Genomic DNA, 22,073 nt, shown 5'->3' with positions numbered 1-22,073 from the left:
ACTGTGCTCTTATGATCTGTGCGGTGTTACGTATGCATGTTTTTTTTCAACAGACAATTTTACATAAAGAACACTGTGTAGCTTCAGTACTGCTAGGAGGGCTGGAGAACCAGGCTGGGAACAAAGTCTGCTGCAGAACGGGTTGGCCCAGCATGGCCGATAGGACTCCACCGCCTGACAGCAGACCCCCCCCAAAGCTTGCAGGACCCTTCCACTAGCCCCTGCGCCTCCCCCAATCACCTCCCAACACACTGCTGTCCCCTGGGGAGACTCCCCGCCACCTCGCCTCCTGACCCTAAGGTTACCATGGGCACGTCTAATGGATGGAGCAGGGGACACAGTCTTGGGGCCATATTGTCTGGAATTTTCAACTCCTGTAGTGAGAAACCACACGGAGACTCAAAAAGCAGGAAAGGGTCAGACACTGGACGGGTAACGAGAAGGCAAATGTCTTCTACCACATGTGTGCGGGATTTCATTCTGGGGCAGACACTGATTCAGATGACTCCGGGAAACTTCAGCCCTGGTGCCAGGTGTGTGGAACGACTTATAAAAGACGTTGTAGGAGATGTTTTGGTGCTAGAGAAGGTCCACAGACAGGTCACTAGGTAGGGGGTCTCTGAGCACAGAAGCAGGGGTGTCCTGGAATCAGGTTGTAGAGAGAACCCTATTGGCCCAGTTGGAGGGTCTGTTAATAGCCTTTTTAAAAATAAACTTTAAAAAAAAAATAAAATAAAATAAACTTTTTGAGATATGGGAACATATGTATATGTATAACTGATTCACTTTGCTGTAAAGCAGAAACTAACACACCATTGTAAAGCAATTATGCTCCAATAAAGATGTTTAAAAAAATAAATAAACTTTGATTTCTTTTAGAATAGTTTTAAGCTTACAGAACAGTTGCAAAGATAGTACAGTGTGTTCCCATAACCGCCACACCCAGGTTCTCCTCTAATGAACATCTTCCCTTGTATGTGACATTTGTCCCAAGTAACGAATCAACATCGATGCATTTCATTAACCGAAGCCCACACTTTATTTGGACTTCTGAATGTCCTTTTTCTGTTCCAGAGTCCCATCCCGGACACCATATTACATTTAGTCATCACATCTTCTTAGGTGCCTCCTCAGACTTAATTGTTTTTGTTCCCTTTGTTTTAAAAAATATTGGTATTGACGTATAGTTGATACACAGTATTTTTTTTTCTTCTTCAATCAGTTGATTACTGTCTTTAACTGAAAAATCTTCATAGAAATTGTGGTTTGGTTTATAAACTCTCAGCAGCCCCCTCCTGAGCTCTAAAGAAGCTTGCCTTCTTCTGAGCTCCCCGATCTTTCTTCTGGGCAAGTGACATTTGGGGACGGTTCCACCTCTTCTTTTTAACTTCTTTCTTAGGCTTCTTCTCATACACTGGATTCTCTCGTATCGCAGCATGAGCTTTCTCATCCATCTCCTCCATCATGTCTGGAGTTACGTTGTTCTTTATGTATTGAGAGAATTGTTTTTTGTAAGCATCTTCAACTTCTTCAATCAGGTAATGCAACTAATCTGCAACGTCCTGCCCCACGACGTGCTTTCGGTGTACCTCAGCGTTGAATTCTTTGCTTTCTGAGTCATAACCAGGGAACCGTTTGGTACTGTGAGGGACAGACAAGCCTCCATCGACAGCTCCCTTCAGGGCCCCCAAAAACTTTATTCCCAGTGGTGGTCCTGGCAAGCCCTGCATCCCAGTAACAGGTGAAGGCACCAGGTTGACCATCCATGCTCTCCATATTGTATTCATCTCCAGCCACCTCGACTGGGCCTTCGTAAATTTTGTCCACACCAAACCTATTAAGAAGCCTGCGTGCCAGCAGCAGGCCACTAGGATAAGCTGCAGCATAATTTGCCAGGCCAACCTGCACGCCATACCTCGGGAGTTCATGAGCATAAGCTGCACAAACTATCGTATCTCCTTCTATACAGGCATAAGCGATCTGACAGATGAGATCTCTGTCAGTTACACGAACTATCATTCTGTATTTGGGTGTGTTGTACTTACTTTTATCTTGAATTACCAATCGTTTCTGAGCATAGTAGTCAGTTTTGCCCTCTCGCCGTCTTCTAAATTTCACTTGGTATCTCTTGAAGTAGGCCTTATCCTTGACCACTTTAACAAACCCCATCCTGTAGAACAGAGGCTGTAGCCGTCACTCGATACACAGGATTTTGCATTTCAGGTGTACAACATAGTGATTCACAATTTTTCAAGGTCATAAGATTTTCCTTGTTCTTGATGACAGTTTTGAGGAGTAGCGATCAGGTATGTTGCAGAAAGTCCAACAACTGGGTTTTGTCTGATGTTTTTCTCAGGGTTAGACGAAGGTTATGGGTCTTGGGGAGGACAAGCAGAGGTGAACAGGACAGCAAGGGCCTTATCACCGTCGACGTTGGCCTTGACCACTGGCTGACTGGGGCTTGTCAGGCTTCTCCACTGGGAAGTTTCGCTTCCCGCCTCCATCCTCTACCCTCTTGAGTTGGGGGCGGGGGGTGTGTATCTAGCTAAGTTATTTGGAAGTCTTGATCAAGGAAAATTGATCATCATTTCTTTATCACCTTCTAGCAGGTAGAAAGTTTTGTATCACAAATAACCAATCAGTTGCAAAGTTTCGAGTTTTAAAAAATTAGTTATGTAGCTAGTATTGATTTTATTTTTCATTTATTTATTTATTTATTTTTTTGCGGTATGCGGGCCTCTCACTGTTGTGGCCTCTCCCGTTGCGGGGCACAGGCTCCAGACGCACAGGCTCAGTGGCCATGGCTCACGGGCCCAGCCGCTCCACGGCATGTGGTATCTTCCCGGACCGGGGCACGAACCCGTGTCCCCTGCATCGGCAGGCAGACTCTCAACCACTGCGCCACCAGGGAAGCCCTCTAGTATTTATTTTAAAAATAGCCCATGAATCCAGAGAAGACCAGAGCTGACTGTTCTCCTGTGGTACTTTGAATCCGGATCTTATAATGCTAAACTCAGACGTAGCTCTACAATCGTTTATTAGATGTCAAGGGAGGGAAAACATGTATTTAGCAAATACTGAAGACAGGTTTCAATTACATCAACATTTTAGATGTTTCACACATTTTGATGGTTGGCTTCTATGGAAATTTTTTAGTTTGTAGACTTTTAATTGTGGGAAGATGGACACAATCCTTACCAGATTTAACACTGCTATAGGGAGAAATGAATGTAAGAGGCAACTTTGCGGGTGGGGGTGGGGCGTGGGGGGATTAGGTTACTTTTTTAAAATTTATAGGTTTGTAGTGCATGTATCTTCCCAGCCTCCAGTCTATTTGATATCTGGGCTTTTTGCTGTGCTACAAAAAACAAACAAACAAACAAAAATGCTATGCAGGGGCCACCGTCCTTACAAAACTCTGTTATTATTTTTACATATTGTGAATTTGCATGCAAAAGTTTACTAACTTATCTATTTCTGAATAAATTTCAGTGTTTTTTTTTTTTACTTGAAACTATGCTCTTCTTGAAATATATTCAAACCAGATTCGATCATGTCATAAACATATCATATCTGGATTTTTCTCTGCAATGTTCCTGAGGGATGAGAACAAGCATTTTATTTATTTATTTATTTATTTATTTTTGCGGTACGTGGGCCTCTCACCGTTGTGGCCTCTCCCTTTGCGGAGCACAGGCTCCGGACGCGCAGGCTCAGCGGCCATGGCTCACGGGCCAGCCGTTCCGCGGCATGTGGGATCTTCCCGGACCGGGGCACGAACCCGTGTCCCCTGCATCGGCAGGCGGACTCTCAACCACTGCGCCACCAGGGAAGCCCAAGAACAAGCATTTTAAACCCAGGGAGCATAGCTCTGCAGACCCCGACTCAGGGACAGGGGCCTAGGCTCTGAGGATAGAAGGTTCAGAGGTGGGAAATGGGGAAGCAAAGCTACAGTTATGAAGATTCTAACCTATAAATCTGAAGGCCAAGGAAATAGGAACTAAAATTGCAGTCAAGGGAATGGACTAAAAACCAAGCTCCAGTAAGGATCAAACAACCAGGGCCGAAGCCTCGAACAGTGGATGTGCACGGAAGCTTCTTTCTTTTCTAGGCTTCACGTGAGCTCCCAGTGGCCCTGAACTTGACTATGATGCCGGGTGAAACAAATACCCTATTCTTGGGTTAAAAACTTGACTTTTTACTCTTTCAATGCCCAACCCCTCACCATTGCAGGTAACTACGGATAACAGAAGGCATCCCCTGGACACAACAGAATAAGCATGAATTCTCGGAGTCTAGTTGGCATCCTAGATGTGAGGGAATTCTTTTTTTTTTTTTTTTTTTGGTGGTACGCGGGCCTCTGACTGTTGTGGCCTCTCCCGTTGCGGAGCACAGGCTCCGGACCCGCAGGCTCAGCGGCCACGGCTCACGGGCCCAGCCGCTCCGCGGCACGTGGGATCCTCCCGGACCGGGGCGCGAACCCGCGTCCCCCGCATCGGCAGGCGGACTCTCAACCACTGCGCCACCAGGGAAGCCCGAGGGGATTCTTAAGAAAGATTGAAAAGAAGGTTAATACAGTCTTCTGGCCATTTTCCAGTCCTGAAACTGTAAAACCAACACAGCTGAATTTGAAAACAAGAGCTCCCATTCTTTTACACGCTACGATCTCTGGACACTAACCTTTGATATTTCAGACTTGGCTGGAAATTAGTTAATTGTGAGCCCTACTCACAGTACTTGGAACAAGAACGTGTTTTGGAAACAATGTTTGAAAATACCTTTAGGGTAGCGCACGGAATTGTCAGGTTATTAAGATGTGCTTATCGTGCATTTAATGAGTGGCAGTTCGACATGAGTCTGACTCTGCTGGTTTCAAAAGAGGCTTTGTAGTATTCTCACTCTGGAAAAAGAGACTCCTAGTATTCAATTATGATAGTGAAGGAAGTTGGGAGATGGTGGGAGCTGAAGTATTTGGAAACTACTAGGTAGGTTAAAGGGCATGTTCAAGCTTCAGCTTTAATATAGCTGAGTGTCCCAGTAAAAGTTTGGATCTGGACCGTTAGAAGAAACAGCATCTCTGGGTCCACACAAGGATTTATTAATAGACATGTATGACTGGCTCTCACACACATGACGCTATCATATGTACAACTGGCTATCACATGATGACCCAGGTCTTTCAGCTTAGCATTTGAAATAGGTTTTGAACACAAACAAGGCCTAGATGATGGGTAAGGCAGAAGTCAACTTTATGTTGCCCAGTAAACCTTCTCATATGTCACCTCGGCTACTCTTCTTGGTAGAAGCATTGTAAGAGGTCTAGCCCTTATAGACCCTTCAGGCCCACTGTCACCATCTGACTCCATGGGGCAATGAAGCACCCTCAGGGGGAGGGGGAGGGTTGCAAAGCCTTTCTGTTCAAGAAGTACAACACCCATCAAGGTAAATTTTCTGACCTGAAAATAATATGAGCAGTTGGAGAATAGGGCTATCAAAAGTCCCTCCCTCTTCCGCATCCTAAGTCCGCAGAGACTTGAAGACTGTCACACTCATTATCAGTTCAGTGACATTGTTTTCCTAGGCTGTCTACTGTCTCAAACTCCAGTGGTTCATCCACACCCAATGGGAAAATGTAGCAGCTGGAAGCACTGAAAAGCTGAAGCAGGGAAACTGGATGTGATTTACGGCTTGAGCAAATTACATCATAAAACAGTTGTATATCTTAATGAACTGACGACGGGTCATGGCTTTAGGGTATGACTTCTTGAACTGGTTACCATCATGATCCTAGGGCAATGGAAACTACAGGTGTACAATCCATCTGGCAAACGGGGTAGCTACGAGCCAAGCCTTATGCCGGTAGGGTAGGAAGGTGTCGCAGGGAACACGGAGCAGAGGAGGATGAGGACTCAGCTTCGAGAATATCAGACCGAACATTAACGAAATGGAAGATAAATCTCTGCTTAAATCACAAGACATTTTGCGTATTAATAACTGATATTAATAAGTGGTGATGCATCCAGGAAAGGGTTTCCAGGATGGCAACGGGATAAGAAACTAAGTTAGATGGGACCTCCCTGGTGGTCCAGTGGTTAAGACTCTGCGCTTCCAACGCAGGGGGCGCGGGTTCGATGCCTGGTCGGGGAACTAAGATCCCTCATGGCTGTGGCACAGCCACAAAAAAAAAAAAAAAGAAAAGAAAGAAACTAAGAGAAAAAATGATCAAAAGAGTGAGGCTTCTTCTGAAAACCAGAAGACTATGAGAGGCACAGGGGGTGCGCATAGGGGAACGTGTATACGGGGCGGGGGAGTGGGATGTGATTGCTGTTTTCAATTATTTGAAGGCATATGTGGAAAAGTCTTCCTCTGCGTTCCTGAGGCCAATGCTAGATAGACTATGTGGCAGGAATCTACGGCAGATGGAAGGGTACTCCCGAAACATTCCATTTGCTTCCCATCTTCTCCAACCCCTGCAGTTAGGTAGGACCATGTGACTAGCTCTGGCCAACGGGGTTTGGAGGGAAGTGACAGGTATCCCTTCTGGACAAGGCAGAGAAGAAATGTGGGCTGTTTATTACAGCAGCACAGCCTATCATGTTCTCACTGATATAGGAATTACATGGCAGCAGGTTCTGAGACCAAATGAAGCTTAAACTATTAGAACTGTTTAACAGATTGTTTACTAATTAGGTCGCCTTATTCTACAAGTGTTCAATGAGAGGCTGAATTTGGAACATAGAGTAGAAATTCTTGACCTGGGTGAGTAGATTTGATTACTTCTGGGGAAAAAAAAAAGTCAGGTTAGGGCCTTACCTTTAACTATACATAAAAATAAATAACTTTAAAACTTAGACATCTTGAAACTATATACATATATATTACTTTCAAAATTGCAAAGAATTTTCTAAATTTAATGTTAAAATTTATAAATCATATAATGTCATTATAAAACCAAAGTGCAAACAGCTGGGAAAAATATTTACCCCAGTTATGGCAAAATATCCATATCCTTACTGCATGAGTGGCTTTACCAAGTAACTAAGAAAAATACATGATTCCAGCAGATACATTGACAAGAGACAGGTACAAAAGATACACGAAGCCATAATGAGCTCATGAGAAAAAAAAAGCAAACATCATTGACAAGCCCTTTTTACTCTATTGTCAAAAAAACTGAAAAGAACTGATACACAATATTGGTGAAGCCCACAGTAAAATAAGCCACTCCTCTTTTACAAAGCTGGTAGAAGCAAACATTGGTACAGTCTTTCTGGATGGACATTTATAATAAATATTCACTTCTGACTGGGTTGTATTGGGTTGGGCTAAAAGTTCGTTTGGGTTTTTCCGTAAGATGTTATGGAACGAACTTTATGGCCACCCCAATAATTCCAGTTCTAGGAGTTTATATAGAAGAATCAAAAGATGTATATATAAGCATTATTTATGATACTGAAAAATTGACACAAACATCCAACAGTCAGAGAATAGTAAATAAATTATAGCGCATCCATGACATGAAATACTATGGGGTCATTAAAAGCCATGCGTGGAAATTATATTTAATGACATAGAAAATGCTTCATGAAGTAATGTCACGTTAAGAAGGCATATACTGTACTACATATATATATATTTTGTACATGTTTTCTACATATCTATCTGTCTATCTATCTATCTACACATTTGACCTAGTAGCACCACCTGACAGAGGGGATCTCACCCCCCACTTTATTCCCTGGCTTCCTGGCCGAACTCTCTCCACTCCCCTCGCTGTGGGTCACACCTTCCCAGCCTCCTTTGCTGGTTCCTTAGCATCCCCTAAGTGGCAAATGTTGCAGTGTTACAGGTCTCTGACCTCGGATGCTTCCTGGTTTACACCCAATTTCCAGATGATTCCATCTACTTGCACGGGTTTAAACAGCGTCTCTGCATTGATGCATCTGCATTCACATCTCCAACCCAGACAGGTTCTGGTCTCCTATCAGACTCATGCCTGTCAACGTGCCTACAGGATATGTTCGCTTGGATGTTTAATAAACCTCACATGCCCCAAACTGAACCCCTGATTTCAACTGCATCCTTAAAAAAAAAATCAGACACAGCTAAACCAACACAAGCTTGCTCTACCTGTAATCTCTCCCTTTTGGGGAAATGGCAACCCCATTCTTCCAGAGGTTTGAGCCAAAAGATTGGAGTTCATTGTTAACGCCTCTATTTCCCTCAAACCCCACTTCCAATCTTTTCGCACCATCTTCCAGGTCTACCTGCAAGATAATATCCATCATCGAACTACTTCTCAGCACCTCCACTGGTACAACTCTGGTCTCAGCGGCCAGCACCTCCCAGCTGGATCGGCTACAACATCCGCTCTCCCTGGCTCCCCCTGTGTCCTTTCAACGCAACACAGCAGCAGAAGAACCTCTCTTCTCCTCAAAACCCTCAAGCCTTCCCCTCTCACTTGGAGTAAACATCAAAGTCCTACAATGGCCTGACCTCTGCCCACTCTCTCTGACCATTGTCTCCCACACTCTCCCACCTGCTCACCGAGCTCCAGCCACTCTGGCCTCCTTGTCATGCTTCGAGTAGCCAAACACGGTCCTGCCTCAGGGCCTTTGCCCTTGCTGTTCCCTCATTGCAACACTCTCCAGGTATCTGCGAGGCCTGCTCCAGTCTCTGTCCAAATGTAACCTTCTCGGTGAGGTTTTACCTGATTTCCTGATACTGAATAGCAGCATCCTATGCCTCTCACCTAGCTTCATGTTCCCGTGTGGCAAAAATCTCTACCTGGCACGTTGCACATTTACTTGTCATTTGTTTACTGTCTTTTTTCCTCCACTGGCATGTGTGCTCCATGAGATTAGAGACACTGCTGTATTCCCAGTGCCTGGAACAGTGCCTGGCATACAAGGCACAGTCCAATAATTGCTGCATAAATTTGAAAAAGGCAACACATGGTAAAAAGAACCCTTACCTGGAGTGCAGGCCAACCTGTAGCCACAAACAAGCCATTTGGGATCTGGTGCTGAGAATGGGCATAGCTGCCCTACCTATTCCATGGGCCCACTGTGAAGTGTCAATAAACATGCCAGGGCTTCCCTGGTGGCGCAGTGGTTGAGAGTCCGCCTGCCGATGCAGGAGACACAGGTTCGTGCCCTGGTCCGGGAAGATCCCACGTGCCGTGGAGCGACTGAGCCCGTGAGCCATGGCCGCTGGGCCTGTGCGTCCGGAGCCTGTGCTCCGCAACGGGAGAGGCCACAACAGTGAGAGGCCCGCATACCGCAAAAAAATAAATAAATAAATAAAAAATAAACATGCCAGACACTAAGACATCAAAGGCACGAGGCTGGAAGCATAAAGTCAACCGGAGGAAGCGTGCGCTTTGTCCTGGGAAAGGGACAAATGGATCCCTTTCTTCATTTTTCATTCGTAAGAGCAGTTATGGTTGCCTAGCTTTCCTGCTGTGCGTTGCTCCGATCTCCAAAGGGGCCCCGACGGGATGCAGTGGGCCACGGGTTTCCAGCAGGAAATCCTCTTGTTTGGTGGCCTTCTTAGAAGTCTTAAGTCATTGGGACAGCGGGGGCAATCTCCAGGATGGTTCCAAATAATGACAGAAAGCTCACGATTATTCCATTTGTGTAGTAAACATCAATGTGGGTCAGGCAGTTTACATACATTATCTCAAATCCTTACAACGAATGCACGCGCGCTCCTGAGGCCAGATCTGAGCACAAAAGCTCAGGCTAAGCCTTAAGTCCTGCTCCCGCCCCGCCTTTAAAAAATTTTTAGTTTATATCGGAGTCTAGTTAACTAACAAGGTTGTGTTAGTTTCAGGTGTAGAGCCAAGTGATTCACTTATACATATACATGGATCTATTCTTTTTCAAATTCTTTTCCCATTTAGGTTATTACAGAATAGTGAGCAGAGTTCCCTGTGCTACACGGTAGGTCCTTGTTGGTTACGTATTTTAAATATAGCAGTGGGTGCCTGTCAATCCCAAACTCCCAACCTATCCCTCCCCCCACACCCTTCCTCCCAGTAACCATAATTTCATTCTCTGAGTCTGTGAGCCCGTTTCTGTTTTGTAAATAAGTTCATCTGTATCATCTTTTTTTAGGTTCCATGGATGAGCAATAGCATATGATATTTGTCTTTGACTTACTTCACTAAGTGTGATCAGCTCCAGGTCCGTCCGTGTCGCTGCAAATGGCATTAGTTCGTTCTTCTGAGCGGCTGAGCAATCTTGCGCTGTGTATACGCACCACATCTTCAGTCCTGCTCCCTTCTGACCACCCTCTGTGCCTCCCTAAGTTTAGCCCTTGTCATCATGATTCCTCACGTTATAAAGAATGTCCCCGTCAGCTAGTAACAAACAAGTTTAAAAATACAGACTTTGGGGCTTCCCCGGTGGCGCAGTGGTTGAGAGTCCGCCTGCCGATGCGGGGGACGCGGGTTCGTGCCCCGGTCTGGGAAGATCCCACGTGCCGTGGAGCGGCTGGGCCCGTGAGCCGTGGCCGCTGAGCCTGCGCGTCCGGAGCCTGTGCTCCGCAACGGGAGAGGCCACAACAGTGAGAGGCCCGCATACCGCAAAAAAATAAATAAATAAATAAAAAATAAACATGCCAGACACTAAGACATCAAAGGCACGAGGCTGGAAGCATAAAGTCAACCGGAGGAAGCGTGCGCTTTGTCCTGGGAAAGGGACAAATGGATCCCTTTCTTCATTTTTCATTCGTAAGAGCAGTTATGGTTGCCTAGCTTTCCTGCTGTGCGTTGCTCCGATCTCCAAAGGGGCCCCGACGGGATGCAGTGGGCCACGGGTTTCCAGCAGGAAATCCTCTTGTTTGGTGGCCTTCTTAGAAGTCTTAAGTCATTGGGACAGCGGGGGCAATCTCCAGGATGGTTCCAAATAATGACAGAAAGCTCACGATTATTCCATTTGTGTAGTAAACATCAATGTGGGTCAGGCAGTTTACATACATTATCTCAAATCCTTACAACGAATGCACGCGCGCTCCTGAGGCCAGATCTGAGCACAAAAGCTCAGGCTAAGCCTTAAGTCCTGCTCCCGCCCCGCCTTTAAAAAATTTTTAGTTTATATCGGAGTCTAGTTAACTAACAAGGTTGTGTTAGTTTCAGGTGTAGAGCCAAGTGATTCACTTATACATATACATGGATCTATTCTTTTTCAAATTCTTTTCCCATTTAGGTTATTACAGAATAGTGAGCAGAGTTCCCTGTGCTACACGGTAGGTCCTTGTTGGTTACGTATTTTAAATATAGCAGTGGGTGCCTGTCAATCCCAAACTCCCAACCTATCCCTCCCCCCACACCCTTCCTCCCAGTAACCATAATTTCATTCTCTGAGTCTGTGAGCCCGTTTCTGTTTTGTAAATAAGTTCATCTGTATCATCTTTTTTTAGGTTCCATGGATGAGCAATAGCATATGATATTTGTCTTTGACTTACTTCACTAAGTGTGATCAGCTCCAGGTCCGTCCGTGTCGCTGCAAATGGCATTAGTTCGTTCTTCTGAGCGGCTGAGCAATCTTGCGCTGTGTATACGCACCACATCTTCAGTCCTGCTCCCTTCTGACCACCCTCTGTGCCTCCCTAAGTTTAGCCCTTGTCATCATGATTCCTCACGTTATAAAGAATGTCCCCGTCAGCTAGTAACAAACAAGTTTAAAAATACAGACTTTGGGGCTTCCCCGGTGGCGCAGTGGTTGAGAGTCCGCCTGCCGATGCGGGGGACGCGGGTTCGTGCCCCGGTCTGGGAAGATCCCACGTGCCGTGGAGCGGCTGGGCCCGTGAGCCGTGGCCGCTGAGCCTGCGCGTCCGGAGCCTGTGCTCCGCAACGGGAGAGGCCACAACAGTGAGAGGCCCGCATACCGCAAAAAAATAAATAAATAAATAAAAAATAAACATGCCAGACACTAAGACATCAAAGGCACGAGGCTGGAAGCATAAAGTCAACCGGAGGAAGCGTGCGCTTTGTCCTGGGAAAGGGACAAATGGATCCCTTTCTTCATTTTTCATTCGTAAGAGCAGTTATGGTTGCCTAGCTTTCCTGCTGTGCGTTGCTCCGATCTCCAAAGGGGCCCCGACGGGATGCAGTGGGCCACGGGTTTCCAGCAGGAAATCCTCTTGTTTGGTGGCCTTCTTAGAAGTCTTAAGTCATTGGGACAGCGGGGGCAATCTCCAGGATGGTTCCAAATAATGACAGAAAGCTCACGATTATTCCATTTGTGTAGTAAACATCAATGTGGGTCAGGCAGTTTACATACATTATCTCAAATCCTTACAACGAATGCACGCGCGCTCCTGAGGCCAGATCTGAGCACAAAAGCTCAGGCTAAGCCTTAAGTCCTGCTCCCGCCCCGCCTTTAAAAAATTTTTAGTTTATATCGGAGTCTAGTTAACTAACAAGGTTGTGTTAGTTTCAGGTGTAGAGCCAAGTGATTCACTTATACATATACATGGATCTATTCTTTTTCAAATTCTTTTCCCATTTAGGTTATTACAGAATAGTGAGCAGAGTTCCCTGTGCTACACGGTAGGTCCTTGTTGGTTACGTATTTTAAATATAGCAGTGGGTGCCTGTCAATCCCAAACTCCCAACCTATCCCTCCCCCCACACCCTTCCTCCCAGTAACCATAATTTCATTCTCTGAGTCTGTGAGCCCGTTTCTGTTTTGTAAATAAGTTCATCTGTATCATCTTTTTTTAGGTTCCATGGATGAGCAATAGCATATGATATTTGTCTTTGACTTACTTCACTAAGTGTGATCAGCTCCAGGTCCGTCCGTGTCGCTGCAAATGGCATTAGTTCGTTCTTCTGAGCGGCTGAGCAATCTTGCGCTGTGTATACGCACCACATCTTCAGTCCTGCTCCCTTCTGACCACCCTCTGTGCCTCCCTAAGTTTAGCCCTTGTCATCATGATTCCTCACGTTATAAAGAATGTCCCCGTCAGCTAGTAACAAACAAGTTTAAAAATACAGACTTTGGGGCTTCCCCGGTGGCGCAGTGGTTGAGAGTCCGCCTGCCGATGCGGGGGACGCGGGTTCGTGCCCCGGTCTGGGAAGATCCCACGTGCCGTGGAGCGGCTGGGCCCGTGAGCCGTGGCCGCTGAGCCTGCGCGTCCGGAGCCTGTGCTCCGCAACGGGAGAGGCCACAGCAGTGAGAGGCCTGCGCACCGCAAAAAAAAAAAAAAAAAAAAAAAAAAAAAAAAATACAGACTTTGATAGACTTTACCCTTACTCTATAGGCTTAAACTATACAGAAAATAAAAATCTGACTTTGTTTAGATTACACCTGAGAAACACCCAATTATTCATTCACTCACTGACTCAACAAGCTTTCAGAGCCCCTACTGTGTGTGGACACCACACCAGGCGCCGGGGATGCAGCAGCCAACAAAACAGAAAACATCTCTGCCTTCACTCAGCGGCCTTCTGCTGATGAAGACAATCGCGTAACAAATAAGCACCTCTAGGCAATGTCAGAAGGCGGTAAGGGCGGACCCAGAGCAGGCGAGGGGGGTGAGACGTGCAGGGTGCGAGTCAAGGCCGATTGAGTGGTGGTGTCCCTCGGCCTCACTGAGGTCCGAGCAGAGGAAGGTCTGGAAGGAGAGGGGGCAGCGGCCACATGGTGTGTCTGGCAGGAGATTCCGTGCGCGGGGGCCGGGCAGCACGGAGTCCCGGGGAGGAGCGTGCTTGGCGCACTCAGAGACGTGAGTGCGACGGCAGTAGGGCCTTGGGGTTCTACGGCGGCAGCTGGTGGGCTGTTCTGCAGGCAGACGTTAAGTTTTAAAACATATTTACATTTTTTTTTTTTTTTGCTGTACGCGGGCCTCTCACTATTGCAGCCTCTCCCGCTGCGGAGCACAGGCTCCGGACGCGCAGGCGCAGCGGCCATGGCTCACGGGCCCAGCCGCTCTGCGGCACGTGGGATCCTCCCGGACCGGGGCACGAACCCGCGTGCCCTGCATCGGCAGGCGGACTCTCAACCACTGCGCCACCAGGGAAGCCCAAAACATATTTACATTTTAAAAGGGCCGCCCTGACTGCTGTGTTGGGAACCAGGGTGGAGCCGAGCGGCCAGTTGGATCGTAACAATAGCCCAGATGGAGAAGGAGCTTGGCTTGGATCAGGGTCCGCGTGGGGAGAAGCAGTTATGCTGATGTAACAACAAGTAGAATTAGCCAATAGGTAAGTTGGGAGACTGCCCTCTACAAAGCAGACTTTTCAATGCAAAAAAGAGCATGGGAAGCTCCTTTAACTCACCATGTAGGTTTCAATTCACAGAAACTTACGCTGTGCACGTCATTCAGCGCACATTTTTATGTAAGCGAGGGAGACCCATCGTTGTCTTGAGGTTATTGCTAAGAGGTGGGTGGGGGTGGGTGGAGGAGGGACGGACTGAGAGTTTGGGGTCAGCAGATGTAAACTATTGTATAGAGAATGGATAAACAAGGTCCTACTGTACAGCACAGGGAACTAGATTCAATATCCTGATAAATTATAATGGAAAAGAATATGAAAAATAATGTATATATATGTATAACTGAAGAACTTTGCTGTACACCTGAAGGCAATGCAACATTGTAAATCAACTACACTTCAATAAAATAAATTTTTGAAAAAAGAAGGTTATTATCCATCAGTGTAAAACAAACGGGTTTCTCATCCTTGCTCAACACCCAGCAAGAGTGACGCCAACTTTCTTTTCTAGCTAAATTTTCAACAGGGAAATGTCCCTAGGAAGTCACAATAAACAGAACTGTGGGAAAACATGTCAAAGGTTCCTGCCAGAGTTAAACACATGCACCCACGAGGAAAGGAGCTACTGTCTATTGAATGTCTCAGAAGTTCAAGGAATTTGCCTTCAAAGTTTTTTCAGACAAAGACGCCTCGGAGCTCACATTCTTTTCTGCGGGGTATAATGATGCTTTACAAGAAGGGGACCCATTTAGAAGCAGAATAAATGCAGGGCTTCTTGGGGACAGAGAGACAGTGGCGACAAAAGAGAGTGTGCAGCACGCAGGGAGCTGCTTTGGGGAAAGGGGGGCCCGCGCTGAGCACACCGCGGACGGGCAGGTCTCATTTAACCTATTCTTCATCCTGATCAACCCTTAGGACCATCAGAACATAGGACAGTGGCGATGCCACATGGAAATAGGCAGCAAATGGCACTCTTGAGCTGATTACTCTTTAATTTAGTAAGTCCATATCATCAACAAAGTTGGAAAACAGTGGACGTTTTAATGGCCAGTAGACTCAGAGTCTGGGCTTTCTGTTTTCCTGAGGCTTTTTTCTGCTCAATAAAGTATTTCATGTATTACTACTATTTTTCTCTTTCTGGTCAGCCGTATAAAATGTCCTCCTTTCTTGTAAAACATCAGGATTGGCAGGACCTCAGCGATCAGACCTGTTCCTATTCCCAGCTATACTCGTGGAGAAGCGATACCCAGGAGGGGGTAAGCCCCTTGCCCAATATCACAGATCTGGCAAAGGGTGGGGCAGGGACTGGAAGCCAGGTTCACTGGTGTGACAGCTCCAGCTCTTCAGCCAATAACTTCAGCAGCGCTGTTGTTCAAAACAAAACAGAACCAAAAACAAAAAAAAAAAAAAAGAGAGAAAAATCCACATAGGAAACTAACTGAAAATGTATGGCTGCCTCTTAATTATGATCTGAAAACTGCATTCACCCCTTTAATACATATTTATTGATGCCTACAATGTGCCAGGCCGCCTGCGAACGTGGGAATGAATAATGAAGAGGCAAACACAATCCCTGTTCCAAGGAGCTTACAGCTGAGTGAGGAAGACAGACAATTAAACATGAAATTAAAATGAAGAGCAGTGGTGTTCCTGTAGGGGAAGCACGGTGCACCACAAGAGCAAGACAGAGACTTTTTTAAAAAAATAAATAAATTTATTTATTTACTTATTTATTTATTTTTGGCTGCGTTGGGTCTTCACTGCTGCGCGCGGGCTTTCTCTAGTTGCGGCGAGCGGGGGCTACTCTCTGTTGCGGTGCGCGGGCTTCTCATTGCGGTGGCTTCTCTTGCTGTGGAGCACGGGCTCTAGGCACGTGGGCTTCAGTAGTTGTGGCTCGCGGGCTCTAGAGCGCAGGCTCAGTAGTTGTGGCACATGGGCTCAGTAGTTGTGGCTCGCGGGCTCTAGAGCACAGGCTCAGTAGTTGTGGCGCACGGGATTAGTTGTTCCGCGGCATGTGGGATCTTCCCGGACCAGGGCTTGAACCCGTGTCCACTGCATTGGCAGGCGGATTCTTAACCACTGTGCCACCAGGGAAGCCCAAGACGGAGAAATTTCAATAGCGTGTGTGAATTAACACAACACTGTAAAACAACTATACTTCAGTAAAAATTTTTAAAAAGTTAAATCTAAATAGTCTGTGTGGGGTGAACTGTAAGGTGATGGATGATAACTAGACTTTGGTGGTGATCACTGTGTAGTGTACAGAGATGTCAAATTATAATGTTGTACACCTGAATCTTCCATAATAAAAATGTGTGTGTGTGTGTGTGAGAGACAGGTGCATTGTGTGTATGTGAGAGAGAGAGAGGTGCAGTGCGTGTGTGTGTGTGAGAGAGAGGTGCATTGTGTGTGTGCGTGTGTGAGAGAGAGGTGCTGTGTCTGTGTGTGTGAGAGAGAGGTGCATTGTGTGTGTGCGTGAGAGAGGGAGGTGCAGTGTGTGTGTGCGTGTGTGAGAGAGAGGTGCATTGTGTGTGTGTGAGAGAGAGGGAGGTGCAGTGTGTGTGTGCGTGTGAGAGAGGTGCAGTGTGTGTGTGAGAGAGAAAGGTGCATTTGTGTGTGTGAGAGAGAGAGGTGCATTGTGTGTGTGTGTGAGAGAGGTGCATTGTGTGTGTGCGTGTGAGAGAGAGAGGTGCATTTGTGTGTGTGAGAGAGAGAGGTGCATTGTGTGTGTGTGTGTGTGTGAGAGAGGTGCATTGTGTGTGTGCATGTGTGAGAGAGAGAGGTGCATTTGTGTGTGTGAGAGAGAGAGGTGCATTGTGTGTGTGTGTGTGTGTGAGAGAGGTGCATTGTGTGTGTGCATGTGTGAGAGGGAGGTGCATTGTGTGTGTGTGAGAGAGAGGTGCATTGTGTGTGTGCGTGTGAGAGAGGTGCTGTGTGTGTGTGCGTGTGTGAGAGGTGCATTTGTGTGTGAGAGAGAGAGAGGTGCATTGTGTGTGTGTGAGAGAGAGAGGTGCATTGTGTGTGTGTGAGAGAGAGAGGTGCATTTGTGTGTGTGAGAGAGAGAGGTGCATTGTGTGTGTGTGAGAGAGAGAGGTGCATTTGTGTGTGTGAGAGAGAGAGGTGCATTTGTGTGTGTGAGAGAGAGAGGTGCATTGTGTGTGTGTGTGTGAGAGGTGCATTGTGTGTGTGTGAGAGAGAGAGGTGCATTTGTGTGTGTGAGAGAGACGTGCATTGTGTGTGTGTGAGAGAGAGAGGTGCATTTGTGTGAGAGAGAGAGGTGCATTGTGTGTGTGTGTGTGAGAGGTGCATTGTGTGTGTGTGAGAGAGAGAGGTGCATTTGTGTGTGTGAGAGAGAGAGACGTGCATTGTGTGTGTGTGAGAGAGAGAGGTGCATTGTGTGTGTGTGTGTGAGAGGTGCATTGTGTGTGTGTGTGTGAGAGGTGCATTGTGTGTGTGTGAGAGAGAGAGGTGCATTGTGTGTGTGTGTGTGAGAGGTGCATTGTGTGTGTGTGTGTGAGAGGTGCATTGTGTGTGTGTGAGAGAGAGAGGTGCATTTGTGTGTGTGAGAGAGAGAGACGTGCATTGTGTGTGTGTGAGAGAGAGGTGCATTGTGTGCGTGTGTGTGTGTGAGAGAGAGAGGTGCATTGTGTGCGTGTGTGTGTGAGAGAGGTGCATTGTGTGTGTGTGAGAGAGAGAGGTGCATTGTGTGTGTGAGAGAGAGACGTGCATTGTGTGTGTGTGAGAGAGAGAGGTGCATTGTGTGTGTGTGTGTGTGAGAGGTGCATTTGTGTGTGAGAGAGAGAGAGGTGCATTGTGTGTGTGTGTGTGAGAGAGAGAGAGGTGCATTGTGTGTGTGTGTGAGAGAGAGAGAGGTGCATTGTGTGCGTGTGCGCGCATGTCTGCACGCACGCGCTGGGGTGGCAGGTGGAGGGAAACCCTCACTCCAAGCCGACCCCGCTTTCCCCTCTACCTTGCAGTCTTGCCATCCGTCCGGTGTCCTGAGCTCGGGTACTGCCCGTCACCCTTGACCTCTCTGTTCCTCACCCCTCAAACCCCGTCAGTCACCACTTTCTGGCCCTCTGATGCTTATAATTCCCGAGGCTGTCTCTCCTCTCCGTCCTTAACACCGTCTCGTTCATCTCAGCCCGCCTACCGGCCGAGTCCCACAACTCTTCCCCTGGAACGCAGTCTTGCTTTCTTCAATTCTCTTCCTCTGCAGATGGATCTGCCTAAAATGCAACTCTGACCACGCGAGTCCTCTGCTTCGGAATCCGCGCTGGCTCCCCACTGGCTAAGCATAGGGTCCGAGTTTATTAACACAGCCCCGAAGCCTCCCTGAGTCCGCCCTCGCCTCCCGCCCTCCCTCACTTCATACGCCAACCGTTCATACTTCCCGCGAGGGCGGCGGGCTCTTCAAGGCGTCTTTGTTGTCATTCACGTGTCTCTGCTGTGACTGCCACCCCCTGCCACACGCCCTCCCCCCCTTGCTGAGGCGCCTCCCCTCTGCCTCCGTTCAGGTATCCTGCCTCAGGAAAGCTTCTCCGGTGCCCCTCCCGTCACCCCGTGAGTTGCCTGATGAAGCATCATCTGCTTCTCTGTGTTCACGTGGTACCCTGGGCACATCCTAAAAGTCACATATTCCACGTTAAATTAGAATCATGTGTCTATGGCTCTGTTTCCCTCCCCAGCATCTGACAAGGATGGCCTCACTCACCTTTGCAAGCTTAGCACCTTGCACTGTCCTGATCTACAGCAAGACGTCAGTGCGTGTTTGCTTAACGAAAGAATGGTGATTGCAGATCTTACATGTGGGTAATTCTCAACCCAGCGATCAAAAGTGGTATTATTATCTGTGGAAGTGAAATGATGGGGCTTTGCTTTTCCCTGAAAAGGAATCACTGATTTAAGCTTCCTGAAGATACTGATTTTGGCAAGACAGATGATAATAATATCTAAACTTGTCTGTAGTTTCAAAATACAATGGTCCACACTGTTTTGTTGCCAAAGAAATATAAAATCATTATATACTCTGGTGAATTATTTTAAGTGTTACAAAATACCACAATGCCAGTCCTGAGTCATAGCCTAAACTTGTTTCTAGAATAGTCTGAGGTAAACAAACTGGGAGGAGACCAGCACCTGGGCAGGGTTCTGTGGATGGCACGGCCTGGTGATGTCACCATTCAAAATAGCAGATTACCAAAATGGCACGTATTTACCTTCAAATACCTATGCTCCTTTCTCCGAAAAGATTGACCTATCTTCAAAATTAGTTAGTATTCTGTAAACACTGATGGGAAATTTAAGGAGATCTATGGAACAAGAGAAGCCTCAGTAAGTGTTGGGAGGGAAAAGAGAGGTTAGCCAGATTTTATAAATGATTACCAAAGAGAGCAAACTACCTATGCATAATCTAGAATGTTTATAAATGAAAATTGACTGTACTTCTCTAACTACATATAATCTGAACTCTGAACTTCAAATTACAAACTACACAATCACTATGACAAAGTTTGTAGCCTTTTTTTTGGGGGGGGGGGACAAGAAAAGCATTTTGTTATGAAAACCACCAGCCCATCCCTACAAATGCAAACATATATCCCCCTTTTCTTAATATAGCACACACGCTTTAGTTTTAGCACAGCGAATGTTTGGAGGATTTTTTTTTCCAGCTGTGTTTATTTATAATATGGGTGTGGAGTAAAATCTCACATCACAACACCTTATATACTTCCATGCAAGCCGTTCTTTTCTGCCCAGAGCTATTTCTACATTCCTTCTTAACCTCAAATTTAAAAAGTGTATCTTGTCAAATTGTGATAAATTGTTACCTGCATGGCAAAGAACTTGCTAACTAGAAGTAACTTCAGTCTTCTCAAAGTACATCCTTTATGTAACAAATTGAATCTACACTTTGTACTTCTGTAACCTTGAAAAAAATAAAAAGGGTGAGGAGGGGGCTCGGCAAAACAGTTGGATTATTCCCAAGAAGGCTTGAACATATTTCAAAAAACATTTGAAAATGAAATTTTGTTCTTAACTTAAAAAAAATGAAACGGTATAGTTTGGTGCAGAACTCATCTAAAATTAGGTCTTTGTTGAAAAATCTTTCTGTCCATAACACTAAGGCTGTGTGCTTATGTGTTTGTGCGCACTTGCCTGTGTGTGGTACTTCATGGTTGGAAAATGGTAACCTGGGCTCAAAAATTTCTTTTTTAATTTAAAAAGAGGCCTTTGGTAAAGTTCTTCAACAAACCCTAAAATATAAATGTTTGTTGGAATGCTTTTAAGAAATTGTACACATAGTAAATAATCATTTTTTCCATAAATGCGAAACTTCAAAAAGTATACAAAATATAATCAAGCAAAATGAATCTGACCTTTCATATCTAGAATAAAAGCATTTAAAAATGTTTTGTGAAACCTTAATATGTGTTCTTTTTCAATTACTGCTTATGTTGTGCTCTTTTGAATCTAACTGATTTCTAGATCTTCCCTTGCTGTTTTGTTTCCACCTACCTAGGGTTTTGCTGTGTGGTCCTTTTGTTTTAAGGAAAGGGGGTAAAAACCCAGGTAAATATATGTGTTGTAGGGGCTTCCCTGGTGGCGCAGTGGTTGAGAATCCGCCTGCCGATGCAGGAGACACGGGTTCGTGCCCTGGTCCGGGAAGATCCCACATGCCGCGGAGCAACTAAGCCCGTGAGCCATGGCCGCTGAGCCTGTGCGTCCGGAGCCTGAGCTCCGCAACGGGAGAGGCCACAACAGTGAGAGGCCCGCGTACCGCAAAAAAAAAAAAAAAAAAAAAAAAAAAAAAAAATGTGTTGTAGCAACAGTACGGTGAGATGAGTGAGTGAAGAGATATTTTCAGTATAATTTTAGCTATAATGAGCTTATTTGTTAGTTACTTGGCCAAGATCATTAAATTACAAAAACAAATATTTTATGTTATTTTGTTAGTATATTTCTTTCAAACAAAATACACAAATAACTAAGGGGCAAAGATGGAGGGCTTATGGACATGCCGCTGTAGGTATAATGACAGCATAATCAGAAACTTTACCTATATTCCTAACGAATAGAATAGACCGTGATTGACCCATAAATGCGCCTTTCCAGTTTACTTAGTCCTATATCTGTGACTCGACATCCTTCCTGAAATTAAGGAAATTAAATTAACTTAATAATAATGTAATTGGCCAGAAGACCATCATTAGAAGCAACTGTAAAAGTATCTCTTAGATTTAACTCATCATTTTCACAATCCGGCAAACAAAAATAAAGCCGTACTTATTTATCCCATAACTATTAGGCAATAACTATCCTACATATTAAGGTAAAAAACTGGGAATAATATGAAATTTTAAGATGTCTAGATTACTTTTTTTTTTTTTTTTTTTTTTTTTGCGGTACGCGGGCCTCTCACCGCTGTGGCCTCTCCCGTTGCGGAGCACAGGCTCCGGACGCGCAGGCTCAGCGGCCATGGCTCACGGGCCCAGCCGCTCCGCGGCACGTGGGATCCTCCCGGACCGGGGCACGAACCCGCGTCCCCTGCATCGGCAGGCGGACTCTCAACCGCTGCGCCACCAGGGAAGCCCTAGATTCCTAAGAAGAACGTAAATGAACCTTTGAGGTAGTTTTAACACGTGACATAGATTCCTCTCTCTTATTGACTAGAAAAAAAAAATTGGTGATGAAAGGGGAAGTGGTTTTGTTAAAGACATGAACAAAAAATTAAAATATCCTGTTATTTGATCTATAATATTCATATATTAGAAATACTGATAAATATTGTCACCTTCCCCCTGCATATTGGTATGTTGACCCAGGTGTAAGAAATCTTTGATCTGTA

General features: G+C 45.9%; 1 protein-coding gene and 1 pseudogene across 11 annotated transcripts in view; both read right to left on the bottom strand.

The window, feature by feature from the left end:
- Nucleotides 1-22,073, bottom strand: part of MAP3K4 (mitogen-activated protein kinase kinase kinase 4) — a 162,508-nt gene that overhangs the window by 130,970 nt on the left and 9,465 nt on the right. Inside the window, exon 1 of one of the 11 annotated variants that reach the window (XM_067011117.1) lies at nt 8,975-9,012. The exons of the other annotated variants lie outside the window; for them this stretch is intronic. The gene's annotated coding sequence lies outside the window, so the exon portion shown is untranslated. Of the gene's footprint in view, nt 1-8,974; nt 9,013-22,073 lie in introns of those variants that run through there. 11 annotated transcript variants of the gene reach the window in all.
- LOC131767990 (large ribosomal subunit protein uL18 pseudogene) lies at nt 1,253-2,187 on the bottom strand (annotated as a pseudogene).

The sequence above is a fragment of the Kogia breviceps genome, chromosome 13 (genome assembly GCF_026419965.1).
Source record: "Kogia breviceps isolate mKogBre1 chromosome 13, mKogBre1 haplotype 1, whole genome shotgun sequence".
NCBI classification, from domain to species: Eukaryota; Metazoa; Chordata; class Mammalia; order Artiodactyla; family Physeteridae; genus Kogia; species Kogia breviceps.
Note: the sequence above shows the minus strand (reverse complement) of the source record. Positions and strands in the feature narration are given on the sequence as shown.